Source organism: Protopterus annectens, chromosome 3.part1 (assembly GCF_019279795.1).
Source record: "Protopterus annectens isolate FY-2018-M chromosome 3.part1, PAN1.0, whole genome shotgun sequence".
NCBI classification, from domain to species: Eukaryota; Metazoa; Chordata; order Ceratodontiformes; family Protopteridae; genus Protopterus; species Protopterus annectens.
In genome coordinates this window covers 169,762,686-169,777,505 of record NC_056732.1, presented here as the reverse complement: position 1 = coordinate 169,777,505, position 14,820 = coordinate 169,762,686, and positions in this window count along the sequence as shown.

Sequence of the window (14,820 nt, the reverse complement as noted above, 5' to 3'; positions counted from 1 at the left end):
TATATCAGATTTTTGGATATGTAGTGCTCCCACCCGCGCAAGGTTAGACACTGGCCTGGAGGCCACGAAGACATCACATCATCCTATACCAGACAGATTACAGTAACCTGCCTTTAACTCTATCAACATACTTCATGGCATGGTCTGTAGGCCCCGTGTTATCTTGCTGTGAAAGCCCTGTGGTCTCTCCAGCTGCTGTATGTGACTGGTAAGGTACATGCCAAACAGAGCATTGCAGTCTATTACTGTCCTGATGAGGTATGATTACAGTGATGTCATGCAATCTTAAGATCTGCATATGATGGCATGATGTATGATGTGCACAACATAGGCTTTCAATACCAGTGTGGACACTTTGTGGTCAAACTTCAGACTGCTATCTACATATGTTTCCAGTGCTGGCATTACTGGGTGTCAGCAAAACAGGACTGTTGTCAATGCTGTGATTAACATGGAATTCCACTTTTCAGACAGACAACATAAAAATTCACATTTCTGCATTTAGTTGTAGATCATATGCCTTTGTCTCCATTCATTTTTCTGTGCTAACTCCTTATATACTATGTTATTATCATTGGTGGACTCAATATGCAAGAATTAGCAAGCTTGATAAGGCAAAGGCCATATACTTTAGCCTGTACTGTCCAGAAATAGAGTCCAAACAGTGAGGGGCCAAGCACAGACTGGGGTTTGCCAATGGTGATAGCTGTAGTGGTACAGGTTGATTCACCAGCTTTCACAGTATGTGTTCTGTTGGTGAGCCAATTGGTCATCCATCTGCTAACGTAAGGGTTACTCCCTATCTGGGAGGGTTTTTCATAGATATGGGTCTATGTCACAACATCGAACTTACAAAAGTTCGATCATTGTAATATTGAACCATTATGTTCAAAACCCAACAAAACTGAAAGCATAAACAGCGAATTTTTAAACAGGGAAAAAAATTGCTGTTCCGTGACAAAAAAAAAACCTTAACCTTAAACCTAAACTGAAGTGGGGGGCTTCACCCCAACACCTTCCAACGTGGGGGCTCTGCCCCCCCACCCCCCTACTTAAATATACCAACTCCAAGATCGCACCACAGTAGAGGGGTTTACTATCATAATATCAAAAATAAAAAAAAAAAGTGTACTTATTAGTGAAGTCTTTCGCCGAATGTACACAATACCGAACGTCCCTAATGTCAGAAAACAGCTGTTAATGTCGAAAATGTCATGAGCGACATTTTCGACACTTAACAGCAATCCCACCCTTCCCTTAGCTCCCTAACTAGCTAGCCTAAAATCCTGTTTATGCAGGGGAGCAAACCCCCCTGCACCCTCCTCTGGGGAGCTGCGCCTCCCACTCACCCCTAACTTAATATTCCAACTCTGAGATCGCACTACAGTGAGGAAAGGGATGTATTTCCCTAACCGCACTGTACCGTGATCCCTTTACATGAGCGAACTTTATAATTGTGAATACACAGTCCATTCGCAATTATACCGTTCGCTCAAGTAACCTGCAATTGCATGGCGAAATTTTAATGGTAAACCCAGTGGAGGAAATAGCAAAACCCCGAAAATGGCCCACCAATTTTTTTCCCTGGGAAAAAAGTTGACGTGCCGTGGCTTTGCTATTTTCCACTTTTGGACTTTAGGGTTCAATATTACAACGTTCCAACTTGTTTTAGTTCGACATTGTAATATACACCCAAAGATACCTGCATGGGGGAATTGTGTCAAAACACTAGGCCAGATCACAATAGGCAGCATGCACTGTTTTATCTTCATCCAGGCCTATCACATGGTAGCAATGGCCTGTGACAACATCATAGATCACCTATGGTGTGACTCAGCACATATATCTTCCTGATACGGTTGAATACACACTTCAACACACCCTCAACATGGGATATATTCCCATACAAGGGTGCACATCAACATGCATCCATTTGAGTAGAGGGGACAGTACCTGATGCATGCATGTATAGACACATCCTGGTTCTTCTCAACTGTGAGGTAGACCAACATGTGATCATGGACCTCTTCTATATGTGCACTAGTTATATTCTGGCTGTGTGCAACAGACCTGTGTGAGTTGTTAATACTCCATCTTGTCTTTTTACATCTGATAGATGTTCTCAAAGAGGTCATCAATGGCATAACAACAGTATCATCTTGTAGAATTTGACCAGGCCAAGGCATTTGACACAAATTCACACTGATGCATTCACTCAACACTGTCATATGTGGCCATAAACAGCGATATTACCAAATGGGTAGACCAGTGTATCACATACATGACATCACACTATATTGAAATGTGTGAATTGACATATATCTCAGGTCCAGTGATCAGGTCCACACATCAGGGCTGTCTGCTCGGCACTTTCCTGTCCATTAGTCAAGTGATGGACATCACAGATAACATACACATGCTGTGTCCGTACAGCTACCTGAAGGACTACAGATTGGGGGCAATCATTGACTCCAACTGTGATATTATTATAATACAGACAATAGCAACACATAAACACTGCTGCCACAAGCATGACAACACCTGCACTAACAAGACATGGGGGGATTTGTTAATTCAGGAACAAGCAAACCACCAGAGTATAATGTGAGCATCACACCCAATAATCAGACCAATAGGTATGTGACACATGTGCTGGGGTAGATGGCAATGGTACATCCACTAGCATGTAGTTACAGTGCTGACTACTCCCTTGAATGTAACACAACAACTGGGTATGTGAAGGACATCCACATCAGGGGCCATAATACCATCATGGATCCCAGCCATCTTCACACCAATGACTGTGAGCAATGCACCCTTCTTCATGTACCTCCTGACACATCTTCCAATGATGTGCAAGTGAAGTGTACCACCTTTGTCACAGTGACCTGTCACACAGCTTATTGGCCATATCTAGGTATTCTTTCTGTGGAATATACATGACTGTCTGATGGTGCGGAGCACCAATCAAATTATAACACCAGATGCATGCATGCTAGCTTTTCTGCTTATGCACACACTACATACATACATAGGTGTTTGACAACATTAACAGCATGTATATCATTCATGGCAGTGTGGATTGTGCCATATATAGATGCATGTATACAAGACAACTAGTTTGCATTGCCCATAATGTCGCATACAGGTATAGCAGTGTCCCTCTTAAAACTTCTAGCAGTTGTTACAGTACCAGGACAGTGTGTGTGTTTGCCCTCATAGAGTATGGATGTATCATAATAGTTGTTTAAGTGTGTTTGCACAGACTCATCTCTTATCACAGTAAATTACATATGTTATATCAGAAGCATGGGTTTACTGGTGATATTATTCTGATATTGTCCATGAATGTGGCTGGTTCTAATGTTTTCCATGAGCCTTTACCTGTGCCCACCTTGCTGAAAATCTCTGCTGAGAGTGCACTCATATTCAGACATATCAGTTTGCACAGCTTCTCAGTATGCACCCTACCCCAATTTTATGACAGATCCCTGATAAATGTCCTCTGCGTTATTCATGTATGGATGCTTATCTCACACAGACATCCTCACCTTGTGTGACAGTCAAAACACATTTTCACTGTACAGTCCCTACTGTACCATATAGATATGTGACTGGGGTTGCTGCTACAACCATCTTCCATTGACATTCCCTCCTTTACTGCCCTCTTTCCCTGTGTTCATTCCTACAATTCATGCATGCATTCTATTCAATAGACACACTTCCCCGGAGTGTTCATTTTACATGGCAGTCCATGTCCTGTTACAGATCATTTACACAGCTTCAATACACAATGCCAGGGATGGGATAGCACAATACTCTGCACTGTAGGTATACTGTCCTGTACTGCGTTTAGATCATATACTCCACATTTATACCTTCAACTGTCCAGATATTCTCAAGAAGTCCAGATGCTTATGTCCAGATGTTTTCCTTATTAAATTTGTGGCTTTCTGCCATATCACTGGGATGTTTTGAGGACTGATGTGAGTCAATATTGCATACATTTGAGGTCATATCTCTCAACTGTCCTGATTTGTGCAGAATGTCCACTTTTTATCTTATATTTTTTGATCTTTTCCTCATAACATACTGTTTTTCTGGCAATCCATGTAACTGCAGACTGAAGTCACAAACTAATAACAGACATTTGATTTTGAAATTTCACCCTCTTCAGAAAATTCATGGTACTGTACAACCTATTATTCATTAAAATTTCTAAGTTTGAAAGATGAATATTAAAACTCTATACCTAGTTTTGGGCCTTTATCCCTCCATTATTTATGGCATTGTCCAGATTTCCTGCTCTAAGAGATTGGGAGAGTTTCATTCTAACAAGTTTATATGTGACGTCTATGTCAAATATGTCCCTATTTCTGGTTATTTGTCCCCTCACTTATGTTAGCTTTGACAGATTGACAGCTATATGTGATGTCCTGGTGATCATTGTGGCATTCCACACAAATCTGCGGACCATAGGTGCTCTGCTTTACACAGGATTGATATCCACATTCACTTACATGGTTTCCTGGCCGGCAACACTGTTGCCAGCCACAAAAGCCAGCGTAGACACGTCACATGAAATGAATATGCATTGCACACTACCACTTGCCATGCACTGCTGTGCAAACATGTAAACTCTGTATAGCCTTTGTGCTGAGCCTACACAGAATTTATTGAATTCCAGGGCATGTATTTTCTCCCCTCAAATACTGCTTTCCATTGCTTGTTTTATTATACCTGAAAACAAAAAAAGAACCTAGATAAAACTGCAAAAGGATACATTTAATAGCAGAATTTAAGTGTTACTCTCAGAGCCAAGTTCTTGGGGGTTTGGCCTCACATTCTATCACTGATTGCTCCCATCAATAAATAAATAGAACATATTGCTAATACAAATGAATCTCCATACATCATCTCTTTTGGCATCAGAAAACTTGCAAATAGATATTTCATGGAGAACCAGGCTTCACTAATAGAGTTGCTCAAATCTGACTTGTACTTCTGTTATTGGACACTGTGATATAATACCCCTTTAAGGGTAGAAACAGTAAGTACTGCGGCATTAATAAAACTCTCTTCCTTGCTTATTCTATCCTTGTGGCTCATGAGTTAATTTGTATGAAGGCAATAAGTTATAAAGAACATTTTAGTGCAGAGATATTGACTTTCATGCCTTGCATGCACGTACAATCACTGGGCAAAAGTGCTGCTTGACCTTTCTACCCTTTGGCAATTTACATATCAGCACAGTGTTGCGTGAGCTAAGATGAGCCTCCATGTCAGATAGGTGAAGCAATTTTAGTCTAATGTATATGGAAATGCAGTTTTTCTTCCCATTTCATATTCCCTTCTCTACCTCAAATGCAAAGATGGAGAAGAAAATAAACCTAGTTGGAGATAGCAATATTTTGCAGTACAAAACAAATATGTAGTGCTAGTGTAATAAACATTATCAAGTAAAATGAAAATAACACACTACAAAAGATTCGGAGTTCATATGCCTCACAATTCCAATATCTGGTGTCTTAAACAGGAGAACTGTATGTATTTTACTGAATAAGTAATTTGCATTTCAAAGTGAGAGGGGATGTTAACCTAGTCTGTATATAATGATCCTTGAAATAATGTATCTATTTGCCTTGAAATGATTTGTTATGCATTTGCCATGTGGGTTTTTGCTGAAAAGGATCCTACAAAAGTACAATGATACAAGAAATTAAAAAAAAATGACAGAATCAAAGAGAACTCTTCCTGAAGAAAGCTGTCAGTTAAGAGTCATACATGAGCACATAACTCTACCATGCAAGTGACACTGGTTTGTTGTAAGTCAGGCATTTATTCTGGAATTTAAAAAATGCTCAAAAGCTTGCCAATCTACCTAAAGGAGGCTTTCCACTCACTCTGTATTTTATGAGACTAAAGTAATGTGTCAGAATGTTTAGCTCTAAGTTGTAAAATTTTGGATTTCCTTTTTATGGTGGAAAATATGGATTCTTGTGATGACAAAGAATGGCCAAGATGATCATGACATTTGTACAACAGTACACTAAACTCATGTATGTTTTAAGATGTGGTGTGAGCAGTGTGAAACAGCCTTTGAATGAGACATATGCAGATATGTGTCACAATTATTCACAGATATTTAAAATGACAGTTGCAGTAACTTTGTTGTTCCTCTGCCACTTTCAGTGATCTCATAGTCTGCATGCCCTCACAGCCTGTTTCTTCACCGATCATACAGAATACTCATTTCAAGAATCATGATAGAAACAACCTGGATTGGACTGGAGTATACAGAGTACATAAAAATATGCATTCTAATGGAAGAAAAACACTGTCTGGACCATTTAGTCCTGTCTTCCCTTTACCTGATAGCTGAAGATCCTAAGTTGTTTGTCTCACTTCTCATAAGAATAGCCTTATATTTCTCCATACATTTTGGAATTCTGCCTCTGTTTTTGATTTATCTAGTACTTTACGCATACAAATCCAATCCTCTAACAATCTTTGTATGAACAAATACTTCATGGCATTTCCTCTGAGCCTGTTTATTTTATATATTTAAATATTTAGGCTGCATCCTATTCTCATGCATTTCTTTTCTTAAAAGTTTTAATCAGTTCAGCTCTAATGTTGTTGTCCTGTTTTACTAACTTACCTTTAATTTCTCTAATCTGGCTAAAATTTCTCTAAAATTAAATCATTGGAATATACATTCCATCTATTCTTAACCAATGTATTCACATAATGTCTAATTTGTTATAATTATTTAAACTGTGGATGTTTTTGTGTTATTTTTGAAGATTGTAAAATTATTGTTCTTAAAATGTTTTTGTAATACTTTTCTCCCTGGATCTCTGCTGAAAATGGGCACCTACCTAGTTGGATTTCTCCAGTATTCTAACATCAATAAAATAAATAAACATTTCCACTAGGTCCTGCTTTTGCCTTTTTTTCTTTAAGATCATAGATGTTAAGCTATCATAGCCTTTCTGTATATGTCTTCAGCTGTACACCATTTTGTTCCCATCCAGTGTCTTCTATCCAGTCTAAGGCTTTAGAATGATGATGTTTCCAGAACTGGTCACAACACTCCTGGTGGGATTTTGCCATCTGGGAGAATTATTTCTCTTCTGCGAATGGTGATACCCCATCCGGCTCACCCCAGTGTGTTGCTGGACTTCTTTCTGCTCTCGTGGATTGTTTTTCCCCTTAGTTCATCCAGTATGATTGCCCATAAGCCCCTTAACTCACTTACTGTTGCTACTACTTCCCCTGTATTTGTGCAACCTCTTGCTCAGTTTTACTTCCCAAAATGCACCATTTTATACCTGTTTGCTTGAATTTAAGGTAACATATTTTGGACTGCTCTTCCAGTTGTGTCATGTGTTTCTCATTTTTCTCTGCCTCATCGTGCATCAATTCTGTTCCATAATGTTACGTTATCAGTAAAAAAATCATATTTTTCTCATTTTCTCTGGAACCCCCCCAAAAAAAATCTATTGTTGTCATCTTTTCTTCTGAACTGACCTAATTTGCTATGACCATATCTGTCCTATTGCCCAGACACTATTTTATCCAAGCTACTACTCTAGATCTCGAAATGACTTCAAGTCTTTCTTATACTTTCACCAAATTACTGCATAGAACCACATTAAATGCTTTGCTAACAGGCCACACCCACAACCATTTTCTGCTGGGTCCATATTATAAGCACAAAAAGACTAAACCGCAAACACTCACATGAGCGAAAATGCCAGGAATCGAAAGTGTGACTGTGGGGTCATGTTACAGTGAGGAGTGGGATGTTTGTCCTTTCCTCATTGTAGTGCGACCTCAGAGTTGGAATATATAGTTAGCTGGGGGTGCAGCCCCCCACAATAGCAAGTTCGATTACCAGCATTTTCGCTCATGTGAGCGTTCCCAGTTTAGTCTTTTTGTGCTTATAATATAGACCCCATGGCTACCTAGTCAAAGTGCTGCATGCATTTTTTCCTGCATGATATTCCTCTTATGCAACATGTTTGCCTTACCTTCTGCGCACATCTGGCTTATTGGTATTTAATAATTATTTCCTTCACCAGTCATTTTGTTTGCCTTACCTTCTGCGCACATCTGGCTTATTGGTATTTAATAATTATTTCCTTCACCAGTCATTTTGTTTGCCTTACCTTCTGCGCACATCTGGCTTATTGGTATTTAATAATTATTTCCTTCACCAGTCATTTTGTTTGCCTTACCTTCTGCGCACATCTGGCTTATTAGTATTTAATAATTATTTCCTTCACCAGTCATTTTGTTTGCCTTACCTTCTGCGCACATCTGGCTTATTGGTATTTAATAATTATTTCCTTCACCAGTCATTTTGTTTGCCTTACCTTCTGCGCACATCTGGCTTATTAGTATTTAATAATTATTTCCTTCACCAGTCATTTCTTGATTTTCAGTATGGCTGATGTAAAACTGATCTTACCGTGAGCATGTACGGACTTTTATGAAATGGAACTAGAAGGTCTATCATTTGTTGAGTAACAGTACATCAGTGCTTGAAGTGTCATTTATCTTAAACCAAAGTCCTGCATTGCCATTGTTTCACTGTTTCTGCTGTTGGATTATTGAACATGCAGTTTATTACTTCTTCAAAGTCAGGAAACTAAGGAAATTTCTGAGTTACTATATTTTCTTACCTTTCTTTTTCCTCTGAGAGTGTGTGTGACCTTAGATGTAGTATATAACAATAAAGGGTATGACCTTAGATGTAGTATATAACAATAAAGGGTATGACCTTAGATGTAGTATATAACAATAAAGGGTATGACCTTAGATGTAGTATATAACAATAAAGGGTATGACCTTAGATGTAGTATATAACAATAAAGGGTATGACCTTAGATGTAGTATATAACAATAAAGGGTATGACCTTAGATGTAGTATATAACAATAAAGGGTATGACCTTAGATGTAGTATATAACAATAAAGGGTATGCCCTTAGATGTAGTATATAACAATAAAGGGTATGACCTTAGATGTAGTATATAACAATAAAGGGTATGACCTTAGATGTAGTATATAACAATAAAGGGTATGACCTTAGATGTAGTATATAACAATAAAGGGTATGCCCTTAGATGTAGTATATAACAATAAAGGGTATGACCTTAGATGTATTATATAACAATAAAGGGTATGACCTTAGATGTAGTATATAACAATAAGGTATGACCTTAGATGTAGTATATAACAATAAAGGGTATGACCTTAGATGTAGTATATAACAATAAAGGGTATGACCTTAGATGTAGTATATAACAATAAAGGGTATGACCTTAGATGTAGTATATAACAATAAAGGGTATGACCTTAGATGTAGTATATAACAATAAAGGGTATGACCTTAGATGTAGTATATAACAATAAAGGGTATGACCTTAGATGTAGTATATAACAATAAAGGGTATGACCTTAGATGTAGTATATAACAATAAAGGGTATGACCTTAGATGTCGTATATAACAATAAAGGGTATAAAGGCAGAGTCTCCACACTGAAGGGGACTCAATTTCCCCTCAATAAAAATGATGTGGATTTTTTTAGCGATTTTTACTTTATGACAGTTTGTACTTGCATTATTGTGCTGTTTCATTTCCAACATTTTAAGACCCAGTCAAGCAAGATAAAGATCCAGGAGAATAACATCGGCCTTCTTTTATTTATCATTACCATCACCTACCTTCTATGATTTACTGCATTCTTTGTGGTAATACCAGTTCTTACGTTAATACATAAAGACTTCTAGGATGAACTACATCAGTGAGCATTGCCTCCACAATCTTAGTTTTTGGATTTTTCTGGAATTTTTCTGCTCTGAAAGGGACTTTCTAGATTTGATAAATGCCCCTCTTCTTTCATAAATAGAGAGAATTTTGTAGAGTTTTAATTGCATTTACTGTCTAGGACTACACACTCAAGTGTGTTAGCCTTTTCTGTGTTTATTTACTGTATTATTGCATTGTTTAGCCTGTTTAAAACGAAAAAACAAAAAAAAAAACATGCTATCATGTTTGCTCGTTTCCCACCTTTTCTAGCCAGTACATATCCCAAGCTGTGCTTGTCTCAGGACTTTATTTTCTGTGCTCAGAGCTATCCAGACCTTGCATTGGTAGAGGGAAGTCCTACTGCCTACCAGTGGGACTGGTGAGCATTGTACTGCCTATCTAACGCTAGAGGAGTGGTTTCCAGCTCTGAAATTGTAATTTTATTAGCCTTTTGGGCTGATTTCTATCCCTTTCAACTTTCTGGCTTAAAAACGCGTGTGTTTGCATATTTTTCACATCATGCAGCTCTGCGAGGCTACAGTTAAACTATTCCAGGTGCCAGAAAGTCTGCTCTTCAAATTTTCCCTTAAAACAAGCTGGTTTCTCAGTAGTAGCACTAAAATCTGAAGCCCTGTGACTAGCACTTGCTCTAGAACCTGCTGGAAAGCACTAGGAAGCCTGAAACAGATACAACCACTCAGCTCTCCTTGTCAATAAGGAGAAATTAATCAGAGGCACTAAACAGCCTATAATTGCAAAGTACCTTGCAAAGGTAAGGGAAAACAGCTCTTAAACTTTACATAAAAGCACCTAAACAGGCATGTCCAAGGGTCAGCTTCCAGTGATTTCTCCTGTCCACCTGGTGAATCTGGGCATACTGGGGCAATGCAGCAACTGCCTCATGTACACAGACAATCCTCTCCTCCTACCACCCAACACTACAACTTGCGAGAGATGTACTTACATAGCCAAACTGGAAGCAAAGCTCTCTCCTACCAAGATTGTGCTAGACAGTCAAGAGGAGAAGGATAACACCTGCATCACACCTCAAGCAACTCATAGCCCTTCAAAACCCACACCATCAATACCCACACATAGCAACACTAAACCCACATATGTGGAGGCCCTTAACATTAACCTCCCCAAGCAACAAGGACCTCCAAAGCCAAAACGCAAACAAACACCAGTCACAACCAAAGTGACACATAGCTCACAACACCAGTGTGCCACCCAACAACAGCCCCTAAGGCAAGACAATGTACCCAACACTTTAGTCATAGGTGACTCTATAGTCAGGCACACTGATGTCCCACTCACCAGACTGAGCAAGGAGAAAATTACAGTCAGCTGCCTGTCGGGAGCCAGGATCCGCCACATAATGCATGCACTTAAGTCACTCCACAACAAGTACAAATATGACTCTGTCATTGTCCATGCTGGAGTGAATGACTTGAGACGTTCCTCCCTGGACTACATGAAAAGAGATATGGAAGAGCTCTTGGATCATGTGACCCAGGCAGGTATGACCCTAGCCCTGAGTAGCATCCTGCCTTTGCCAAGAATGATACCACAGTATAAGGAAAAAATGATTGACTTCAACAATTGGCTAAGCTTCTGGTGTCATTCAAAGGGGATCCAGTATTTGTATGCCTGTGAAGACATGATCGACAAACCACAATGCTTTGCCAGAGATGGTCTGCACCTGTCACCCCTGGGATTCAGGTTACTGGCTAAAGCTCTTGCCACCCCTATAGTGCCTTTTTTAGGCAAGGTTCAAAGGATAAAAACCACCACCGTAACAAATAGAAGCAGGCAAAATCTGAAGGTAATGCTATTCAATGCTAGAAGTCTAAACCTCAAAATGCACTCTCTCGAGGCACTACTAAAAATGGAGAACATCGATATCTGTGCAGTAACTGAGACCTGGTTCAAGGCTCCAGAGAGTACCCCTGCAATACCAGGCTACAATTCTTACCACACTTTTCGGCCACAAAACCAGGACCGAAACACTAAAGGTGGAGGAGTGTCCATATTCACCAAGGATATTCGCACCTCCAGGTTAGTTGCCCAACACAATGCATCTGAAATTCTCCAGGTGCAACTAACACTAGGTAAGACTGCAATCCAAATTGTAGCTTGCTACAGATCGCAATCCATGCCCCAAGATTCTCACTACACCTTTCTAACCATACTGGAAAATATTAAGATACAACCAAAAACCCTAATACTGGGTGATTTCAACTACCCTGCCATTAACTGGGAAAACTACTCAGGTACCAACTCCTTTTCCCAACGGTTCTTGGAATTCATAAATTCCAACGCCCTGGATCAACTAATCCATTGTCCCACCAGGGGCTCCAATATCCTAGACCTGGTCATTACCAACATGGGAGATAGATGCTCCACACCAGTAGTCACCCCCTCATTGGTCAGGTCTGACCATAAGCAAATCACCCTTGACATCCACATCCCACCCCCACCCCGCAGTAAGGAAACCTCCTTAAGAAACTTAACCAAAGCCAAGTTCAAGCTACTGAAGTCAGAAGTGACAAACTTCACAACACCCACGCAGACAGCATCTGGAAATTCGACTGCAGAATCCTACACTAAGGCACTGTACGAGCACATCCACTCGTGCATGAATCATGCCATCCCAAATAGAAACAAGATGCTCTTCTCCAAAAAAAGGAAGCCAATCTGGTGGGCCCTGCTATAAACAAACTATACAACAGAAGGAAGAAACTGTTGCAAAAAAGAGGAAAATCCCAGAATGCAAAAAACTCCCTCACCAGCCTCAGTAAGAAGCTGAGATCCCTCATAAAATCCTCAAAAGCTAGTTACGAAAATAAAATTGCCAAAGATTCCAAAGACAACCACAAGGCATTCTATAGTTATGTCAAGAATCTAAATGGCAATGCTCAGATCTGCTCTGAGTTACAACAGAATGGCATTAAATATACTGATCCCAAGGATATTGCCAATATCCTGGCAGATCGATTTAGTGCCAACTTCACCCCACTCTTACCCCCTAAAGGGCCCATCTCAATACCAAAAGACTGCCAAATTCCGATAATCACAGCCACACAGGTAGAAACCGCACTCTCCAAAGCTAAGAATACAGCATCCATGGGACCAGATGACATCCCAGGCTGTGTACTACATGAACTACAAAATTAACTGGCACCTCACCTTAGTGTGATGTTTAATCATAGCCTCACCTCAGGCTTCGTGCCCACTGAGTGGCGCACAGCTACAGTTATCCCATTCCACAAGGGAGGATCCACCTTGGATCCCGGGAACTTCCATCCCATCAGTCTGACAAGCCTGATTTGCAAGGGCATGGAACGCATTATCATGGAACTTATAAACAAAGACATTGGCAACCTTCAAACACTAGACCCCACCCAGTTTGGGTTTGTGAAGGACCGATCTTGTCTCCTGAATCTGCTTGACTTCTTCGAATCATTCTCCAGAGCTGTGGACGAGGGTAAGGCAGTCCACACAGCCTATCCGGACCTCGCCAAGGCCTTTGACACCATCCCCCACTCTGGAATCATAGATAAACTTACTAAGCTGGGCATAAATCCCTATGTCACTCGATGGGTTGCTAACTGGCTTACTGACAGAACCCAAACAGTAAAAGTAGCTGACTCCAAATCCAGCTCCAGACAAGTGACAAGTGGAGTACCTCAGGGTTCAGTCCTGGGACCACTCTTGTTTGGCATCTACTTCTCTGAAGTACAGGCCAACACTAAGGGACTCTGGCTAACAAAGTTTGCAGATAACTGCAAACTGGGAGCCATTATTGAATCCCCAAATGATGTGGATATTCTACAAAAGGGCCTTACAGAAACAGATGCCTGGTGCCAGAGCCATGGGCTCAAGCTTAATGCCAAGAAATGTATAGTTATCCCTTTGGAAAAAACATGTACCCATGAATTACCACATAGGTGGCAGGACACTAAACATCGAAAGTGTGATGAGAGACTTAGGGACACAGGTGGACAGTGGTCTCACTTTCGATAACCACATTGCCACAACAGTCAGGAAATCCTTCTATGTGGCACACCTCATCACTAAGGGCTTTTCATCCAGAAAAAAGGAGGTCATTGTCCCACTGTACTCATCCCTCATTAGATCCATTATAGAGTATAATGCCCCGTTTGGTATGTACCTCACAAGACATCTGCAGCATCTTGAAAGGCCACAGAAATACCTCACTAAAAGAACCACAGGCCTAAAGCAGATGCCATATATTGACCATCTAAAAAAACTCCAGATATACTCTGTGGCATATCATCTACTCAGAGGCGATCTCTGCTTAACATACAAGGCCATGTCAAACCCTGAGCTGTTGGACATGCTCCACTTAAAGAAATCCCAGTCCCTCAGAGCCACACACTCCAGGGATCTAAACCTTGTCATCACAATGAACAAAACATGCTGGAGGGATAGGTTCCTGACCCAGAGACTCCCCATACTCTGGAATAGACTGCCCATACATATCAAGCAGAGCGCCTCTTTGGCCCTCTTCAGAAGGAACCTTGATGATTGGATGGGAGATAGGAAATTCACCCCGGGGATCATGTCAGTTGCCCTGCTAGACAGGGGCCTGGAGAAGTAAATATTGTGGGAAGAAATATCCAGGGACTTGTTATGGCTAGGTTTGCATAGGCCCTAGGGCCGATAGCCTAGTACCAACCTATGAACCTATGAACCTATGAACCTATGAACCTAAGAAGAAGTAATTTATTCCCATATTGGTGTTTTCACTGTCCTACATTGCCCACTTGCCCTTTAATATTTATTTTGTTTTGCTATACTTCCCACTGTCTTTCTTGATCTGGCTTTATGACTAAATGGCCATATTTTCCTCAGTGTAGACCTTTGCTATTCTAAGTCTTTCTGATTTAATTTATATTGTTCATTGCTTTTCTCCCACAATATTTCCTTATATTTTCTAAAAGTTGCATGTTTTCCCTAATACTTATTAATTCTGA